This window comes from Colias philodice, chromosome 12 (genome assembly GCF_061535455.1).
Source record: "Colias philodice isolate Cphi_HAF_F1 chromosome 12, ilColPhil1 Martin Lab GWU primary, whole genome shotgun sequence".
Lineage (NCBI taxonomy): Eukaryota > Metazoa > Arthropoda > Insecta > Lepidoptera > Pieridae > Colias > Colias philodice.
In genome coordinates this window covers 428,536-449,379 of record NC_143097.1, presented here as the reverse complement: position 1 = coordinate 449,379, position 20,844 = coordinate 428,536, and the positions used below count along the sequence as shown (strand labels likewise).

Sequence of the window (20,844 nt, the reverse complement as noted above, 5' to 3'; positions counted from 1 at the left end):
CCACATTACATTGCAAGCGCGGTAATGGCCGGTGCGCGCCAAGCGCGGTGTTGCCAAATCGCTCGCTGCAGCTCTGCGGCGGCCATCTTGTTACGTCACTGAGTTATTGAGACGTTATGGGTTTATTTAATGTTGTTTACAATTACACCATTTATGTATTATCTAAAGAACGGCTTAATTCATAAATATTAGGTACACACTACACATCAATAAAATTGAAGTGTAGATACCTACCTATTTTTAATTTAACAAACAGTAAATTTTAATCATTGAACTTCAATTTTATTGATGTGTACCTATTACCTAATATCTATTAATTCAGTAAAAATAATAAATATAAGTAGGTACTTTAAAAACACGCTTAAACTCGTGAAATTATTGCATTGTCACTGATCCTTGAATAATAATACGAAGTTTGAATTAAATCTGTTTTAAGTGGGTCAAAATCGAATCTAAAGAAGTCGGTTACAAACAAATATACACGTGAAGCTAATAAACATACACATAACAAACGGACGGTCAATGTCATCGTCATATAGCTGCCAAGTGTGAATTTTGTGCAATTAATCAAATATTTAATGCTAAGATATCGTATTACCACATTACCTTGTATGTTGTCACGTAGGTATATGTATATGTACTAAGTTTTTTTTCATGGTTGTCTAATAACGGATACAATGTTTTTAGTTTTTTACGTAAATTTTAAGTACTTTGATCCCTGTGCTTATCGTTAACCAGTGTTCAATTGCACATAATTAATATCAAAACATTTGTATTTTCCTTCACCATTGATGCTGTCACATCAAAGTCAACCAGTGTTGCCAGTCTCGTCGCCGGGTGCCGGGTTCGAATCCGTGCGATTAATTTGTTCCCATTGTTTGCTCGTAAATTGTTTCGCCGTTCGTTGTGGACATAAAACAATGCCTTCATTTAAAAAATATATATTGAACTTGGTTTCATTGGTTTTTGGTTAATTGAAATTGTCTGAGTGGATATTGAGTTCATAACTTACTTGACTTAATTTTGATATTGTTATTTTAAGTACCTATAGTAAGTGAAAAGCTCAAATGAATAGAATAATTAGCTACAGTTAAAGTTAGCTAGTAAGTTATTATTATAGGTATTGTAGAAGTGAACAGGAATTGTAGAATGACTTCACAATAATTACAAGACAAAGACTTTCTTCAATGTCCATTGTATGACCATTTTCTTGTATTATCTAATAGGAAACGTCTCTGTCACCGGCTCGCTGCGGTTCCAATTGTAACGGTATGCGCGTGCGCAATCGACGCCCCAATTTGTATTATATTCAGTTTCCAGTAATGTCTGGTTGTGGTCCTTCATTTATTTGTAGAATGAAGTTGGGATCAATGGTTTCTGTATAAAAGAAGGGAGAATGTCCAGACGAATTTGTATACGTAAAGAGTTTCACTGCTTACAAGAGCACAATCATGTAAACTACTTACTAAAATGAACAGGTATTCTTCAACCAGTGATGTTGTATAGGTACGTACTATGTATATAGCCTCCAAAACATACTAGATATTAGGCATATAAGTCTGAACGAGTCTCTTCTTTTAAAACATTTAAAAATTTAATTGAAGTAAAGCTAGCTAGTAGAAAAACAACAAACAACAATTTTACGGAAATGTTTTTCCAGTGTAAACAATTGCGCATAGCAACTTGTTATCAATTAGCGCCTCTTAATTGTGTTAGACACGAGCTGAGAGCGTTAGCCGATGTTCGTAAACATTTTCATTGATGGAATCGAAGGTATTTTTAACAAAAATAAAGAAATAAGAACTTTTATTGAACATTTAAAATCAGTTTTCTTTTCATAGAAAATTTTACACGATTTATCGTCGAGATTCAGGCCGCATTTTAAAATTTATTTATTTTTCGCTCGGCTCGTGTGATCACAGAAATTAAAAACATAGATACAAACAAATTCCTTGACGTCACAACCTATAGCTTATTTTCATCAGATTTTGTAGGTAGTTACTTACTTTAAGTGTATTTAAAGTTTGTTTTATTTAGGTACTTAAAATTTAACTCGAGTTATCTAAGGGCATACACGTTACTGCTATCACATCTAACGGCATTAGCTCTAATAAAATAGATTTATCAGTTTGTTTAGACGCGCATCGAACCCGGAACTTTTAGTTTGTCCGTTATCTTATCTATAATACGTTCATTAATTTATCTAAAATGCCTAATGTTTTATTTTTGATCGTAATTCATCAAATTTTCATTAAGGCGTTATTTGGCACAATCTGAATATTGATAATATATTTCTTTTTATATTTACTAAGCCCCAGACAGACTTATTATTTGTGAAAGACTTTTTTCTTGAGTTTTTCAATTAATTAACTTGTTCTTAATGTCGAGCCTACACGAATTTATCCAAGTTAAATTTAATAATCTTATATTAGAAGTAATGAGAAATGTCGCTAATTAAAGGGATATCATGAGAAGGTAAGAATATGAAGGCATATTACTTCGTACAGTTATTTTTAAATATGTATAATTAAGATGAATTCTAAGCCCTAAATTGTACCGCAAGGCTAGACGAGATCCAATTTATATTAGTGTAAATCCTTCTGCGGTTAGATTGTCAGTTTGTTGATTAATTTCACACTACATAGCGTGGATTAGTAACACTATGAGAACAAGTTATCTGTAGAGAACACGCGGCTCAGGTAAATTGGAAAGTCTAGATCTATCTTAATTTAATAACAAGTGGCCTAAAATATATTAATATCTATGTATTTCACATGACTATATGGCTGTCTTAAGGTGATGAATTAATTTTTCTAACATTTACGGCCCTTTTCAAACCTTCGTAATTTTTATATTATTAAAGTGGTCGTGATGAAAATTCTTGACAAGAAAGTTCAATAGTAACACAATACGTCTACCGTTTTAGAAACATGATTCCATGATATTTTCTCGATAGAAAAAAAATACAAAGTTCTCATTGTTATTTTTTTATAATCTCTGGCATCTTCAAAATAACAAACGTAAAGTTACGACTTTTTGTATATTAACTATAAAATATACAACCTATATGTCTACCGATTTAGAATTTTGAAATATGCGATGGTTTTGAAATAAACAAGAAATACTTGAAATTAGCGCGCGACCAGCCAATATAGCGAGAGCCGCCCTGTACCTTCCTACCCCGATCGCTGCACGAGTCATTCCCGCTACGGCCGTCACACGGGGAACTTGTGTCGCTCACGCAATCGTAAAAAAGAGTGACAACACGATAAGACAAAATGAGACAAATGGGGACAATAAAGAAAATAAGAAGAAGAAACATAAAGGTTGGAGAAAAAAGAATGCTTACAATTGGAACAAATTAATGAAGAAGTTGGTTTTATTTTAAATTTGATGATAATTGTATTATAGACGATGTTTGATATGTACCCCTGTTTTAAGTACATAACGAATATTGTGTAAGATTTTTTTCATTTATAGCATAGATAATCTTTTCAGAAATCCGGAATCCAGAAGGAAAATAAACCCACTGATTGTTCACAATGTGAACCCACTCCTTCGTAAGTACCTTTATTCAGTCAAAAATGTATGTTATCAACGTTCTACTGGTTTTATCGCATGATTCCATTTTTAGCAAAAAGCAACAAAGTGCAAAGAAATAAAAAATCATGGTGAACTTAGTGGAAGTATGGCGGACGTGATATGGAACAGGAGCTCATTGGAGTAGTATTATATTTAAAAAAAAAATACGAAAAAATTTCAAGAATTACATTTCTTAGTAGGTGGTAGATAAGTATGTTGTATAAAGAATTTGATGTTGATATTTATTTCATTTATACTTACTACACCTGTGCGGGAAATTGCTTAGTACTAAAACAGGTTTATATTCATATTTACATAGTAATGTGAGTTTTAATTTCGAAAAATTTTGTGTAAGTATATTAAATTGAGTTCCTGGGTGATCTGGAAACACAATTGGGCCCGGAAGATGGCGCTGCAGTCACTCCTCCTAATCACATGAACCGATTTGGATGAATATTTGTGTGCACATTTCATTGTTGTGGGATGATTGTTTGATTCGTTTTCACATTAGCTAATATTATGTATTTTTGTTGTAAACTTAATTTAATGTTTATAATACATTATTATTGGTATAAATAAGCCAGTGTTCGTCTCACATTGCTGTACCTGCCTACCTACCCTACCAGGGCCTAACTTTGTGTGTTGTGCACTCTATTATAATTACAATTATAATAGAGTGCAAAAAATAAATACATGCATCAATATATTTTGTGTTTTTTTTAAAACAATTTTTCTATTTAAAAAAATATCATTCCGACCGCGGCTTTGCCCGCTTGGAATTAGGTTATATCGTGAATCCTGTTTTATCCCACAGAAGTGTTCAGTTCGGATAAAAAGTATCAAGTAGCAATTAGCTATATTTTATCAAAATTGGTAATGTAGTCTTGACGTGATTAAGTAACAACTAACAAAAAAATATACAAATTAACATCCAAAGTTTCGCATCAGTTTTACTGTATTAGTGATATCTTCCACTCTTGACTTTGACTGAGAAGAATTAGGGTTTATAACTTCTTTCAGAAATAGTACCTTTCATTTCTGGGCATGATGTAATATCTACGTCAGCATCAAATTCTATCTAAATCAATTCAGTATTCCGCGTTATTGATTACCATTTCATTTTTTCAGAGTAACAATATTTTTTGTTATTTTAAAGATTATTTTATAACCTGTATTATTTTGTAATAAAGTAAACATTACGAAATAATAATAATTATTAATAATGTCTAAGTAGTTGTTGGAAAGAAGATTATTTGTTTATAAGCAAGAAAATAAAACCAATAAATCAACAATTGAATAAATGTATAACAATATTATAACTGTATGACGACTCCATACATGTTTGTCCCGAGTCGGCCAGCGGCAGCGCGGCGAGTTTGCAAGAATGACTTCGCGCACACCCGCGTTCGCGATAGCGAGCTATTAGACTCCGCCCGCCAAGCAGTGGATTTTTTTTTTGTGTATCGTCTTAATAGGGAAATTATCGAAATCAGAGGGCTTAGGGGGTATTATTTCACGTGATGGCGTTGACTCATGTCCGATTCCGAACGTATAAATATGTAACGTTAGCATATAAATATTACAGAAAAATATACAAAAACTACAACCATATTTATATTTATTTTAGTGTGAATAGTATTGTTTATTTCTGAGAATATTTTTAACGACATGAGAAAATAATTGAGCTACATATTTTACAACTACGTAAATATCCACTCATTGAAATTATTACTAAAAATTGCATTTTTCTAACATTAAAAATAAATGTTATTTTTAAGATCAAACTAGGTATTAATAAAGCTAACAAGATAAAAAGTAAAACAACTAAAACCCAACTACGACAAAAAACGACGCTGAAAAAGTATAAAACAAAAGTTAAATTGATGAACTAATAAAGAAGCTATGAACGAAAAGATGTGAATTATATGCAATCAGCCCATGAATACAGGTAAAGTCACAAGCAAATGCTAGTAATATATATATATATTCAAAATGTGCAAGTAAAAAGCTTTCAAATGATACCAAACACGGCATATTTATCTTAACTTTATTTTTTTACTCTGTATGTTTTGTCCGCTAGAGGGCGTCACATTAGATTTTATGAAACCCCATATAGCCTATAACCAGCGGACAATTAAGACGCTTCTAATGATATGTCATTTGTCGAATTCTGATAAGTAGTTTAGAAATTACGAGGGAACAGATGAACATACATACATACATACATACATACATACATATATACATACATACATACATAGCCTGTCAAAATCATAACCCTCCTTTTGCTTTGCCGTAGTCGGGTAATTAAAATAGTTGAAATTCAATCAAATGAAAATATTTAAATCTGTAGTCTAGACCAGCCGTGACTTTGTCCGACTTTGAGCTAACAAGTGTTTTCAGTTTTGTTCTCCATTCACCGTCTATTTCTAATATTGAATGGTTCATTATTTCAAAAGAATTAAAATTATAGGTAAAATTAATGTGATTGGAGATAACAATACTTGAAACAAATCAAATCTATTTGTTGTGAAATGGAAAGAATTATAATATAATAAATTTAGTGCTCATATTTTATATGCGTACATGCATCGATTATGTGAGAAAACAGATCAACCTATTTTGATTAATTCTAAAGTAATTGAGGAGATAGGTAATTGAAATTTTTGGCATTTATACTAATTATTGGTATAGGTACTTAAAGTGGACGGTAATAATAACTTATCTTTAAAATTCAACGTGAAGAATTGAAATAGAGGTTAGTTATGTCACATGTACGCATGTTAACGCGGACGAAGCCGCGGGCGGAAAGCTGAGTGGTCGTCGTATTAGGTTACATTTGAGTCAATTATATTGTACCTGTAACCTAGAAATCGATACTAATGGTACTAATTATACTGTAGCACAAAGGGAATGAAATACAATAATGATGGTTAATATGGCTGCCAAGAAAGGAAAATAAAATGAAAAACATGTTTTCAAAGAAACGTTCTATTTCTTTATATTTTGTCTCCCATTTCGTACAAGAGTTACGAGTTTCTGAAAATATTTAAACAAGTTTTAGAAGTGCGGATTAAATGCTGTTTTCTATTTACGTTTCGTAATGTAGAATAAGTAATATAACACTAGGAAATCTAGGCTTTATTCCGCGATTATCAAATTAATAACAAAACAAATACTTGTGTAGGTATAATTCTAAAATATTCAACAAATCTTATCTATATAATATTTGCTATTAGTATAGGTGATCGATTGACGGGACTTCCCCTAGCAGTAGGGAGGTAATAACATGCGTCTTAAACACAACTTGCTTAATCTATGTCCTACAGTGCTTAAAGCGTGAATTTAGAATCGTCAGATCCTGAATTCGATTCTCAGTTGAGATTTAAAGGCTTGATCTCACGAGTCAGTGATCAATTACTAATTTTCCGTAACGGAAATCAATCTGAAAAACAGAACAATACTTCACACGTATTTGTCCAAAATATAGATGATATACCTAGAAGAAGTAATTTCATCGCCGGAACGGGACCATGGTTTAAAGCTAAACGTTCAGGCGTCGCGTCGCTGCGGTACGACGAAGGAAGCAAAAACGACCCGCATCATGATCGAATATTTCCAATTCTTTAAATTTTTAAACAACCAATTATAAAAATAAACAAGTGTTGATAGTAATAGCAAACGTCATAAATCAGTAGCTGATAACGGTGCGTTAGCGGCTGGCTATCGGGCAATAACTCTGATAGGTCTAGACCTCACAATCAATGAACCTGGCCAGCTGGGAGCATCGAACTTGTGGTCGGTGGAAATATTTAGGTTAAATGGGTTTGGAGTACTGCGGAGTTATTGCCAGTGCTTCCCCGTAGAAACTGCTTTCCGAATCGGTGGTAAGTGGTAAAACTATGTATAATGACGATTCAAAAGTACTTCTAGTCTTATTGAATACATAAATAAATGTTTGAGTTTGGAAGAGGGAGACAATTTGTGTATGCAAGGTCTAGAGTAGAGAATTAAATCACGGTTCAGGTCATCCATTCTAAATACAGTCTACACGAAGAGAAGTTCCACTAAAATTGTCTTATAAAGTAGGTAATAGGTATATTCGTGGCCTAATTCATAGAGCGTTTATCTGCAAACTAGCACCTTATATAACATCTCCGCTCTTATTCCCCGAAAACGTTTACTAAAATTTTAGAATCCCCAGTAAAGCGTCGAAACTATCGGGGTCAACAATACATAGTAGGTACATAGTATAGCTGGTGCCGTGGAATTGCGTGCAATTTGCTGGAACAAAGACGCGCTAAACGGCCGCGGGAGGGCCCTCCGCTCTGAGATTATAATGATCTGTGATGATTGTCGGGAATGGACGCCCTTGCGCGTTGTTCTTGTATAGCAATTGTATGACTGTTTTCAGGTTGAGAATTGTTTGTTTTAAAATCGCATCCCGCTGTCTGGGTCTGTCCCTATGTTTGCCTAATTTTGCGATAATTTTGGTTTTAGATGGCACGATAGTACCGATATATCACTTCGTAAACTCTTCATATATGTATGTGTAATATGCGCTAAAGTGGTGAAATTTTCATCTACGCTGTGGAAAACATATCGTCAATAGCGACTGCTATAAGAATTAATTATTAAGCTGTAATAATGCAATTTCCAAATTGATCAAGTATATTGCTTCCAATGTCAAAAGAGTTATGTAAAATTTAAATATATTTCAAAAGAATCAAGTACTTTGATAACTCGAAGACGTTGTTTTCGAGATAACATCTCTCATACCAGTTTGAGATGGAACAATCAGAACTAAATAAAGAAAGTAAATTTATAAAAGAGAGTGCAACTGCGTGTGCGCACATGCTAATGCAATTTACTATGTCCGTCGCAATTGGCTATTTTTAGATGCGCTAGACCATCGCGAATTCGATTACATGCGTTTTGTTTTGTTTTGAGTTTGCTTTTTATTTATCTCATATCATATATTACTAGCTGCGCTTCGCGATTTCACCCGCTTGGCTCCGCTACTGTTGGTCTTAGCGTAAAGATATGTATAGCCTATAGCCAGCCTTTCTCGATAAATGGGCTATCTAACACCGACCGTTTGTCATACTCATTGAAAACTACTTGACAGATTTTTAATAAAATATTAATTTGATGCTAGGAATGAGAATAGATCGTTTACCTACTATTTTTCTACCCCTTTGTCATTTGAATAACCTGATTCCTGGCATAACAATATTGCCGGGTTACTTAGAATTATTATAATTATACAGTGACGTATATACTTCATGGAAATAGGGTGTGTACGTGATTATTAATAATTGTACAATTTTTTGCATGAATCACTCAACGTGTGCAGATGTCGTCATATTAGTCATGCTCTTAACTGATAACTGTTTGATTAGGCGGAAGTAAGTGGGGAAGCACCAGATTGAAGATATTGTTTGTCATTTAATAACAATTATGTTTTACGAGCTTTGATTGAGTTTCTAATAGATAGTTTCAATAGAATAAGATGCATATACTGATGCCTGTTAAGACAACGGGGACCTAAATTCTTTGAAAGCTTTTTATAGGTTTCTTATTTTTTAGGCTGTGGGTGACGTGGGTAGCCCAACTGTCGAAAGTATCGCTTCGGTAAAACTAAACACGGCGGTATTTGTATCTAAATACCGCCTCATCATAATATTATTTTCCGGTTCTTTAATATTCTACTGCAAATATTTTTTTTTCTTGCGCACGAAAATTTTCCAAATATGTTTAGGAAGTTGATAGATATTGAGGTAATATTATTTGACAAATACACGGATTTAGATATGGGTTGTTTATATAGAGGTGTATCGCGTAAATATTACAAGCGATAGGCGATAACATGGGGTCAATCGATCAGATAAAAACAAGGATGATTAGGTACCATTCTGGAAGTTGTAATTCGAAGCAACGTTGACGTGTTATCAGTAAAACCGATTAAATATAGAGATGATGAGGAGCAAGTTACGTATAATGAAGTGACGTTTTATGATTTTATTGCACAGTGAGATGGAAATTTTCTGTTTTAATGGTCTTAAGATTTGTGGTGTTGACTTGTCGTTACTATTTTAGGGAAAATAGTCTACCTAAATTTCATATCTTCTAATTTTAATGACAGAATTTATTTTAGAAACGAATTCTGACAGAAGTTTCAAGGTTTATATTTATTAACTTTTCCCAATAGCTTAATGTTTAAAATTACATGAATTAATCGTATAATTTTGTTCTTTACAGGTATGTTTCGAGTCTTCAGTAATGAATGAGGACAATTTGTCAACAAAGTAAGGCAGTGCGATTTTTAAATTACCCTATCTCTGTAATTTATGAAACTATAATTTATTTACTTTTGGCTTCAGTTAAGTATTCATTATTCGTTTATTATCATGATTACAGTTTATCTGATATAAGGAAGGATATATTTATTACATAACAGTTGAAACGTTATCATCGACGATGTCGTGTGCAAATACTATCTGTGTGGAAATTTCTTATATCCATAATGTGGAGATTCTAAAGAGCTTCTTAAATTGGTTGAGTTTTACTTATGAATACATAAAAAACATACATTTTCATATGAAATAGTTGTATTTTGGTTTTATAACCATGTATTTACTTGAGCAAAAATATCTTATTTTCCCATTCAATTTTCCCGGAACAAGGCGTTATGATCTCGCTGTTGGAATATTTTTACGTCATTTCAATGTTGATTTTCTTTCTGAGAAAAATTCGTTCGGAACGTGTTAATATCGATACAGTTAGGAACCTATATTTGGGAAGACATAACTGTTTATAAGAGAAATGTCGTTTACATTTGCTTTGTCATTCGTTCCGGTTTTTGTGTTAATTATAGAAATATGGAAGCGGTTTCAATAGTAAGTTATTTTAAACGTGGTCAATTATTTAGTTAAGTGCGGGCTAGCGGGTCGGCCCAGATTGAACTGTACATCATTGTTTTATTTTGTGAAACGTGGAAATTCGATAAATGTATGTGAAACAAAAAATATATTGCAATTAGCATGTCTTTGTCTCATCACTACTTGTTCTAAATAAGTAATAATAATTCATAACACAAACTGAAAATTCGCCACTAATACATTTACTACTAAAACGATAACCTAATAAATGTATTCGTGATAAGAATACCGTGATAAGTGTACATTATCCTTCCACATAGAAGAGGGTTCGCATCATATTCACATTTATAAAAATAATCTCTCGTATTATTATGCCATACAACTAACTAAACTGAAACTGAACTCGTATTATTATGCCATACATATTTAACAAGTTTTTGTCCTGTCTCCCGTCTAGACAGTGTTCATGCAAAGCATTATCGCCCTTATCCTCATTGAATTAAAGGTTAGTTTTCCTTGAAGCGAACACTTCCGGGTTATTTTGAAATAGTAAAATCCTTAGATGGTGCGCCGTCTAGCCGCATCGATCGCGAGCGACGCCGGGTGTGGCCGTAGTCTCGGTACCTGGTATGTTTATTGTTTTCCGGGATTTTGTTGTGGACTGACTCGATAAGTTCCTTTGTAACGCCTTGAAATTGTACATGGAAGGACCTCGACTCTTTCTTCCTATCTTTTCAAGTAAGTCTCAGTCTGCAAAATACTTGATGCAATAAAAAACTGATAAAAATTTAAACAATTCCACCTCAAATGATGTTGTTCATAATATTTAGTATCGAAAGAAATACCATTTGTAGATGTTCTGATCATTATGAGTTAAAAAAAATTCTCGAACTGGAAAGTCCAAAATATATTTAAATGTTTACTTTAAAAATCTGAAATACTATATGTATTTCAGCCATACTTCTAATTCAATTAGTACGTCTTCGAATGTGGGTTATTGTTTAAAGGGTATCGAACTACAGACCAGTGCATTGGCATTGCTTACTGGCACACAGCCATTGGGAATTACTATCTGTGCATTGCCAAATACAATTTTTTTTTTTCAATATAAAAATGCACTTTTAACGTTTATGATAGGGTCCAAAAGAGAAAAGTGCACATACATTTGCGTAAATTGATCATGCTTTACGTTCGTGTAGATGCACTATTATATTTTATTAAAACAGTAGAAGTTGGTATGCAATTTTCCACCCCTTCTGCCTCCAGGCTTAGAACGGTAGAACCTAGCTGAAAGGCGAAAGCTTTCAGTCGCCGCCCGGCGCTCGTTGCGTGCGGACGTGTTTGACGTCCCGCTCCGTAATTTCTAGATTATGTTCGCGTTATCGTGACACGGATCGCGGTAATTTCCATGTCTTTAAACAGCATTCATTATGATATTGATTCTCAATTTCAATAAAAATGTGTTTGCGTCCGAACAAAAACATTAATACCTACTAAAAATATACCCTTTTGGATTACATTTGAAGTAGCCTCATTATTTATTTCTTGCCACGAGGTTAAGGAGGAAGGATTTTACATCTAATTAGGAGTTAATTAAAAATTACGTTTCCTATACGCTGCAAAACATTTTCAAGCAAATATTTTAATTTTACTGCCGCAGATGTTAAATACATTTATCGTTTTAACTACGCATGAGTAACTTTCGTTCAGTCGAATGTTTCAATAAACTATTATCAATACGAGGAAGTCCGTCGATAATTTATTTATTTAACAAACATATGTACGCTGGGTGATTGCTTTGTACACAGTGGTGCGGTGTAATCCATTAGTACGTCAAACAATGAGTCGTAAACAGCGAAATGATCTCGTGTGTTTGTGTGTTTGATGTTAATAGTGTAGCCGTGAAATATGCGATATGGATTGCTTTCTATTATGATGAAGTTGTTGTGGATGAACATCACATCAAAGTTAAATAACAGTGGCGTGCCTAGGGTGAAAGGACGGGGCAAGCCCAAAGTTTTCAAAGTTTTTGCTGGGTACCCTTTTCTTGAATCAGAAACCTTCCTAAGGTACCTATACTGTGTAATTACCGAATCAAATCTTCTAAATTTTTACGCGCGCCCGCTAACAGTTGAGTCAAACGTTTATCATTAAAATCGATAAATTATATTAAACTGTATGACATTATATTATTAATAAAATTGAACAGATCATTTATATTCTAATAATTCAAAACGGCGATCTTCTGAAGGAAAGATTTTATAACATCGGAATCGGAATCGGAATCGGAAGAAAGTAGGTGATTGTTTTAGAATTCAATTACCTAACAACTTTTAATTATTGATAATTCAAGGCGTTCTTGGCCTTGTGTATTTCTTAAATACGTACCTATAGAAAGCACGCTCCGTGGAAGAACTACCTTATACCTACTAGCAGAAATCATAAATACCAAGTACCAAATGTGCAAGTTTCAACAGCTGGGGCTTCTTAGCAATTCTTATTCATGAAATCGATTATAGACTAGAGTAGATAATTTTTGAAACAAAAAAAAATCGCAGTCGGATGAAACCCATTAGAAAAGGAGGGGAATATGATGAAAATTAAAGGAAAAATAAATTACGGTCAATCCGAGTTCGGGAAAAGGGAGGGGGGAGCTTTTAAGAGAAAAAAATGGTTTCTCTTGATTTCCGACAAAACTACAAGTCCTACGGAAAAAAGTTCAATGGCAAAGTTGTAGATAATAAAAAGATCTACAACTTTTGTATTGACAATTTTTTCACATAACCTCAAAATTTAGGTGAAAAATTCAAAAAACCAAGTTTTTGGTTTTTTATTTTTATCTACTTCAAAATTTATTTTTTTTCTACGAAATTTGGTGGAAACTTGCTTTATTATGTCCTAAATACACTGTAATTTATTTGACTGAAAATATTTATTTTTTCGCCTTATTTTGAATTAATACCAAAAAAACAACCTAATTTTCAATCGAAAAGTCACCCGTCAAAATATCAGCTGTTTTCAAAAACTTGGGGTGCCTTTTATTCATTGAAATCTCTACTTTCATATGGTGTAAAAAAAAATAAACATTACCATAGTAAATGTTCTCAGAAAATGCATACAAACAGTGTGAAAATGAGCTTTTACTAAATCAGGCACACTTCTCAAACTACCTGAAATGTTTTTATCGACATCATTTTGCTTTTGAATATGCTGTAAAATATTATACTTAGAACAGATAATTTTTTTTCTTTTGAAATATTACCGAAAAGCCGATACAAGAGAAGATATAGAGTTCGAGAAGTGTGCCTGATTTAGTAAAAGCTAATTATGACACTGTTTGTAAGCATTTCCTGAGAACATTTACTATGGTAAGGTTTATTTTTTTTACACCATATAAAAGAAGAGATTTTGATGAATAAAAGGCTCCCAAAGTTTTTGAAAAAAGCTGATATTTTGACGGGTGACTTTTCGATTGAAAATTAGGTTGTTTTTTTGGTATTAATTCAAAATAAGGCGAAAAAATAAATATTTTCAATCAAATAAATTACAGTGTATTTGGGACATAATAAAGCAAGTTTCTACCAAATGTCGTAGAAAAAAAATAAATTTTGAAGTAGTTAAAATAAAAAACCAAAAACTTGGTTTTTTGAATTTTTCACCTAAATTTTGAGGTTATGTGAAAAAATTGTCAATACAAAAGTTGTAGATTTTTTTATTACCTACAACTTTGCCATTGAACTTTTTTCCGTAGGACTTGTAGTTTTGTCGGAAATCGAGAGAAACCATTTTTTTCTCTTAAAAGCTCCCCCCTCCCACTTCCCGAACTCGGATTGACCGTAATTTATTTTTCCTTTAATTTTCATCATATTCCCCTCCTTTTCTAATGGGTTTCATCCGACTGCGATTTTTTTGCACTTTTTATTATTTTTAAAGGGATCTACCCCAGTGTATAATTCGTAAACATATTTTAATTAAAATTTCGTTTAAGTGACTTACTAGCTGTTTGGGTAATGCACAAATCGGGAGTTGGTTTTTATGAAGAAATTAATTGATGTTTTTCAGTAAAGTTTAATGATTTTACCTTTCCCCCGAGGAGCACAAAGCAAACCATCACAATTTACAACACAATCTGCTGTCGCGACACTCATTTTATCACAAAATTCGAAAAACATAACCTAAATTACACCGATATAATCACCCGCTCAAACAAACTATACCTAATAACAATAATATTCACGACGTTCGTTCGCGCAATCGTAACTATCTTCACACTGTTAAAGCCGGGCATTATTTTCCATACTGATTGCTATAGAATTCTATAGCTAGGTATGTAGCTACTTAGACGAAATTTCATACGTTAGAAGAGATGAGCGCAAAGCCCGGTAAAAGCCCACGCGTGCAAGCGAGACAACTACATGTTATAATCCATCCAATTTAGATTGTAACGTCAAAATAAAAGGTACGACCTTATTCTGATAGGAAGAAGGATGAAATTAAAAGTTTACTCGAATTCGTCATTGTTTTATGCTAGGCGTATTATTATCATATATATATAAAGCTACACTACCACTCACTCACTCACTCACTGACTGACATCGCTTTTCTCGGAAACTACGTGGAAAGTTGGGGGGATTTTGACGTGATCGTGTCGAGGTGCGCCGAGTGAGCAGAGGAAAAATATAGCGATCTCGATCATCTTCGAAAACCGAGTGGACCCCTGGAGGTGCGCAAAAACGGTGATACCTGGAGGGGGGGTGTCTGAACAAAAAATGCTCAGAACTGGTGGCGATTACCAGGGGTGGTGGAAAAATGGGGATTTTCGCGAAAACAAGATGGCCGCCGTACTTTGCCAAAATCGCCGTTTATGAATCCTTACGTCTCAAATTTGGCACACGTGCTCTGTGCAAGCCGGCAAATCGATCGGTGCCCCGTTCGAGTGGCTCCGGGCCCCAGTTTCAGACTTTCATACATTAGAAAATCCAACGGCCCGCGGAAACGGTACGAGTTGGGTGGGGGGTCCCGGAACTAAAAATGATCACCACCCTGGGACGCTACCAGGGAGCCATAGTGGGACGCTCGATTTTGGAATTTTCCCATTTTTGGCGAAAACATAAAAACGTAAATTTAGAGGAGGTGGCGCAACGGAGAAACATACCAATGATGCATTCATACTCGCCCAGCTCCCAGGATATCCAGAAAAATCCGAAATTTGGAACTTTCTCACAGCCCGCGGAGACGGTCAACGGCCCGCGCAAACGGTAGCAGCTACATCTGGGGTGCTCAAACTAAATGTGTAGTAGACCTCGAGCAATTACCACAGATGGTGAAAAAAATTCAAAATGGCGGAAAAAATGGCCGCCGCCATACAAATGCTAAAATGGCCATCGCTGGTCCGATCGCGCTGAAACTTGGCACAGGGGCTTTAATCGAGCCGCACATTAAGTTGGCATACTCATAATCGAGTTTTCACCGCTGGTTTCCGAGTTTCATACAACGCGAAATTCAACGGCTCTCCGAAACGGCGCCAGATAGATGGGGGGTGTAGAACTAAAAAATGATCAGAAACATGGGGCGCTACCAGGGCAATCGAGAAATTTCAAATTGGACGCAATTTTTTTTTCAAAAATGGCCAATTTTTCAAAGCAAGATGGTGGCGCCGGTTACTTTACGATCGGTCTGAAAATTGATTTCTGTGCTCTAATCGGCCAGATTTACAAAACTGCATACTCAGAATTTCTCGCCGACCCTCGGTTTCCATTTTCCATACATCACGAAATTCAACGGCTCTCTGAACCGGTGGCAGGTAGGTCGGGGTCGCCGAAGTAAAAAATGCTTCAAAACCTGGTCCGCTTCCAGGCATATAAAAATTTTTGGTAAAAAGCGAAATTTTTTTTTTTCGAAAATTTTGTATGGAAATTTCCATAGTAGGAAGGGTAATTGAATAGCAACGGCAAAAGACGGCGCCGCGGGCTGCTTGCTGCCCGCGCACCGCGCAACCTCGAAGGTCAACAGCCTCCCGGAGTAGAAAATATTTATTAACTTTTGAACTACCACACGAGCCAAGCGAGCGAAGCGAGCGAATCACGGCAGCGGCTGGCGTAAATATTCAAATAGGTAGCGAGGAGCGAAGCGACGAGCGAGTTAGGTTAACTTTTGAACTACCGCACTAGCCAAGCGAGCGAAGCGAGCAAGTCACGCCAGCGGCCGGCGTAAATATTCAAATAGGTAGCGAGGAGCGAAGCGACGACCGAGTTAGGTTAACTTTTGAACTACCGCACTAGCCAAGCGAGCGAAGCGAGCAAGTCATGTCAGCGGCCTGCGTAAATATTCAAAGAAGTAGCGAGGAGCGAAGCGACGAGCGAGTTAGGTTACTTTTGAACTACCGCACTAGCCAAGCGAGCGAAGCGAGCAAGTCACGTCAGCGGCCGGCGTAAATATTCAAAGTAGTAGCGAGGAGCGAAGCGACGAGCCAGTTAGGTTACTTTTGAACTAGCGCACTAGCCAAGCGAGCGAAGCGAGCAAGTCAAGTCAGCGGCCGGCGTAAATATTCGAATAGGTAGTGAGGAGCGAAGCGACGAGCGTGTTAAGTAAACTCTTTAACAGTTTATTATGAAAAGTCACTGCCCGCTATCGATTAGACACCTCAAAATGATGAAATTCAGGGATCACGTTTCAAGAATTTAACCAATATTTGAATAAGTAATTTATAAACAGTTTCGACTGACTGTAGAATCGCTGTTAGCAGATGTAACAAATGGACAGGAAATTCAAATGCATTTTCAAATGACTAAAGATTTCTGCCCTGGGATGAGCCGCGAGCTGCTGGCAGCTCGCGCACCACGCACCCTCGAAGGTAGAGAGCCCCCGGAATAGAAAATATTTGAATGGGAAATTTATAAGCACTTCCGATTGACGGTGGAATCGCTGTTAGCAGATAATAACAAATTGACGGGGAATTTTTATGCATTTTCAACTGACTGAAGATTTCTGCCCTGGGATGAGCCGCGAGCTGATTGCAGCTCGCGCACCACGCACCCTCGAAGTTAGACAGCCCCCCGGAATAGAAAATATTTGAATGGGAAATTTATAAGCACTTCCGATTGACTGTGGAATCGCTGTTAGCAGAAAATTATAAATGGACTTGGAATTCTAACACATTTTCTAATGACTGCCCTATTGCTTCAACCCAGGGGCAAAAGGGGCTCGCGGGCTGCTTGCAGCCCGCGCACAACGCACCAGCTAGTCATATTATTATTATTATAATATATAAAGCTACACTACCACTGACTGACTCACTGACATCGGTTTTCTCGGAAACTATGCGGAAAGTGGGGGGGATAACGACGTGATCGTGTAGAGGTGCGCCGAGCGACCAGAGGAAAAATATAGCGATCTCGATCACCTTCGAATACCGAGTGGACCCCTGGTGGTGCGCAGAAACGGTGCTACCTGGAGGGGGGGTGTCTGAACAAAAAATGCTCGGAACTGGTGGCGATTACCAGGGGTGGTGGAAAAATGGCGATTTTCGCGAAAACAAGATGGCCGCCGTACTTTGCCAAAATCGCCGTTTATGAATCCTTACGTCTCCAATTTGGCACACGTGCTCTGTTCGAGCCGGCGAATCGATCGGTGCCCCGTTCGAGTGGCTCCGGGCCCCAGTTTCCGACTTCCATACAACGTAAAATCCAACGGCCCGCGGAAACGGTGCGAGTTGGGTGGAGGGTCCCGGAACTAAAAATGATCACCACCCTGGGACGCTACCAGGGAGCTATAGTGGGTCGCTCGATTTTGGAATTTTTCCATTTTTGGCGCAAACATAAAAACGTAAATTTAGACGAGGTGGCGCAACGGAGAAATACACCAATGATGCATTCGTACTCGCCCAGCTCCCAGGATATCCAGAAAAATACGAAATCTTAAACTTTCCCTCATCTCTCGAAGACGGTCAACGGCCCGCGCAAACGGTAGCAGCTACATCTGGGGTGCTCGAACTAAACTTGTAGTAGACCTCGAGCAATTACCACAGATAGTGAAAAAAATTCAAAATGGCGGAAAAAATGGCCGCCGCCATACAAATGCTAAAACGGCCATCGCTGGTCCGATCGCGCTGAAACTTGGCACAGGGGCTTTAATCGAGCCTCACATTACGTTGGCATACTCATCATCGAGTTTCCATCGCTGGTTTCCGAGTTTCATACAACGCGAAATTCGACGGCTCTCCGAAACGGCGCCAGATAGGTGGGGGGTGTAGAACTAAAAAATGATAAGGAAGATGGGGCGCTACCAGGGCAATGGAGAAATTTCAAATTGGACGCAATTTTTTTTTCAAAAATGGCCAATTTTTCAAAGCAAGATGGTGGCGCCGGTTACTTTACGATCGGTCTGAAAATTGACTTCTATGCTCTAATCGGCCAGATTTACAAAACTACATACTCAGAATTTCTTTCCGACCCCCGGTTTCCATTTTCCATACATCACGAAATTCAATGGTTCTCTGAATCGGTGACAGGTAGGTCGGGGTCGCCGAAGTAAAAAATACTTCAAAACTTGGTCCGCTTCCAGGCATATAAATTTTTTTGTTAAAAAGCGAAATTTTTTTTTTCGAAAATTTTGTATGGAAATTTTCATAGTAGGAAGGGTAATTGAATAGCAACGGCAAAAGACGGCGCCGCGGGCTGCTTGCTGCCCGCGCACCGCGCAACCTCGAAGGTCGACAGCCTCCCGGAGTAGAAAATATTTATTAACTTTTGAACTACCGCACGAGCCAAGCGAGCGAAGCGAGCGAATCACGGCAGCGGCTGGCGTAAATATTCAAATTGGTAGCGAGGAGCGAAGCGACGAGCGAGTTACGTTAACTTTTGAACTACCGCACTAGCCAAGCGAGCGAAGCGAGCCAGTCACATCAGCGGCCGGCGTAAATATTCAAAGAAGTAGCGAGGAGCGAAGCGACGAGCGAGTTAGGTTAACTTTTAAACTACTGCACTAGCCAAGCGAGCAAGTCACATCCGCGGCCGGCGTAAATATTCAAAGAAGTACCGAGGAGCGAAGCGACGAGCGAGTTAGGTTAACTTTTGAACTACCGCACTAGCCAAGCGAGCGAAGCGAGCCAGTCACGTCAGCGGCCGGCGTAAATATTCAAAGAAGTAGCGAGGAGCGAAGCGACGAGCGAGTTAGGTTAACTTTTGAACTACCGCACTAGCCAAGCGAGCGAAGCGAGCAATTCACGTCAGCGGCCGGCGTAAATATTCAAATAGGTAGCGAGGAGCGAAGCGACGAGCGTGTTAAGTAAACTCTTGAACAGAAGCGACTTTAGAGCGATTCCCAGTCAAACAAAAAAACTACGTAGGTTAAAAACTATTAAGACCACATTAAAAAAACCGACTTCAAAAACGGAAAAGTAGGTTCTTATTTTTAGTGCCGAAAGCATACTGAATTTGATTTTAAACGAAGCTACTAATGAAGTTTTCAATACGTAATAATATACACATCTTCACACATTTATTGAGTGAATGAGATGATTTATAAGCGTAGGACTTACACCAAGAGTAGTGTAGTTTTTATATCGAAAATAGCCAATGTTGCGAATAATGTAATTGAATTGCAAGTAGGTAGTTCTTGTATCGAAATAATCGTAGTTCTTGTATCAAGAAATAGCGTAGTTTAATAAGTGCTTAGTGCTTGGCACCGACTTCAAACCTATATAGTGAATAACACAACTAAATAATATTATGTAGTAATTAATTATTTTTTACTTTTCCGTTTTTGAAGTCGTTTTTTCTAAAGTAGTTATTTTTATAGTGTAACGATATCTTATTCGATACACCCTTTGACTGTTATGGCCTTGCATTTAGATATTTTTAGTGCCGAAAGCATAATGAATTTGATTTTGAACGACGCTACTAAAAAGACTTGAAGTTTTCAATATGTTTTATACATCTTCACACATTTATTGTCTTGAACAGTTTATTATGAAAAGTCACCGCTATTGATAAGACACCTCAAATAAATGAAATTCGGGATCACTTTTCAAAAATTTAACCAATATTTGAATAAGTAATTTATAAGCAGTTTCGACTGACTGTAGAATCGCTGTTAGCAGATGTAACAAATGGACAGGAAATTCGAATGCATTTTCAAACGACTTGAAGATTTCTGCCCTGGGATGAGCCGCGAGCTGCTTGCAGCTCGCGCACCACGCACCCTCGAAGGTGGACAGCCCCCCGGAATAGAAAATATTTGAATGGGAAATTTATAAGCACTTCCGATTGACTGTGGAATCGCTGTTAGCAGATAATAACAAATTGACGGGAAATTTTAATGCATTTTCAAATGACTGAAGATTTCTGCCCTGGGATGCTTCCGCACCACGCTCCCTCGAAGG

The 20,844-nt window shown here is 36.6% G+C and overlaps 1 protein-coding gene and 1 long non-coding RNA gene across 4 annotated transcripts in view; both read left to right on the top strand.

The window, feature by feature from the left end:
• LOC149483715 (E3 ubiquitin-protein ligase znrf2) overlaps positions 1-20,844 on the top strand; it is a 115,457-nt gene that overhangs the window by 70,159 nt on the left and 24,454 nt on the right. The gene's annotated exons all lie outside the window — the stretch shown is intronic.
• On the top strand, positions 2,796-4,664 carry LOC149483717 (uncharacterized). The gene is made up of 2 exons (XR_016316432.1): positions 2,796-3,372; positions 3,499-4,664. It is a non-coding gene; the product is annotated as an uncharacterized LOC149483717 (long non-coding RNA).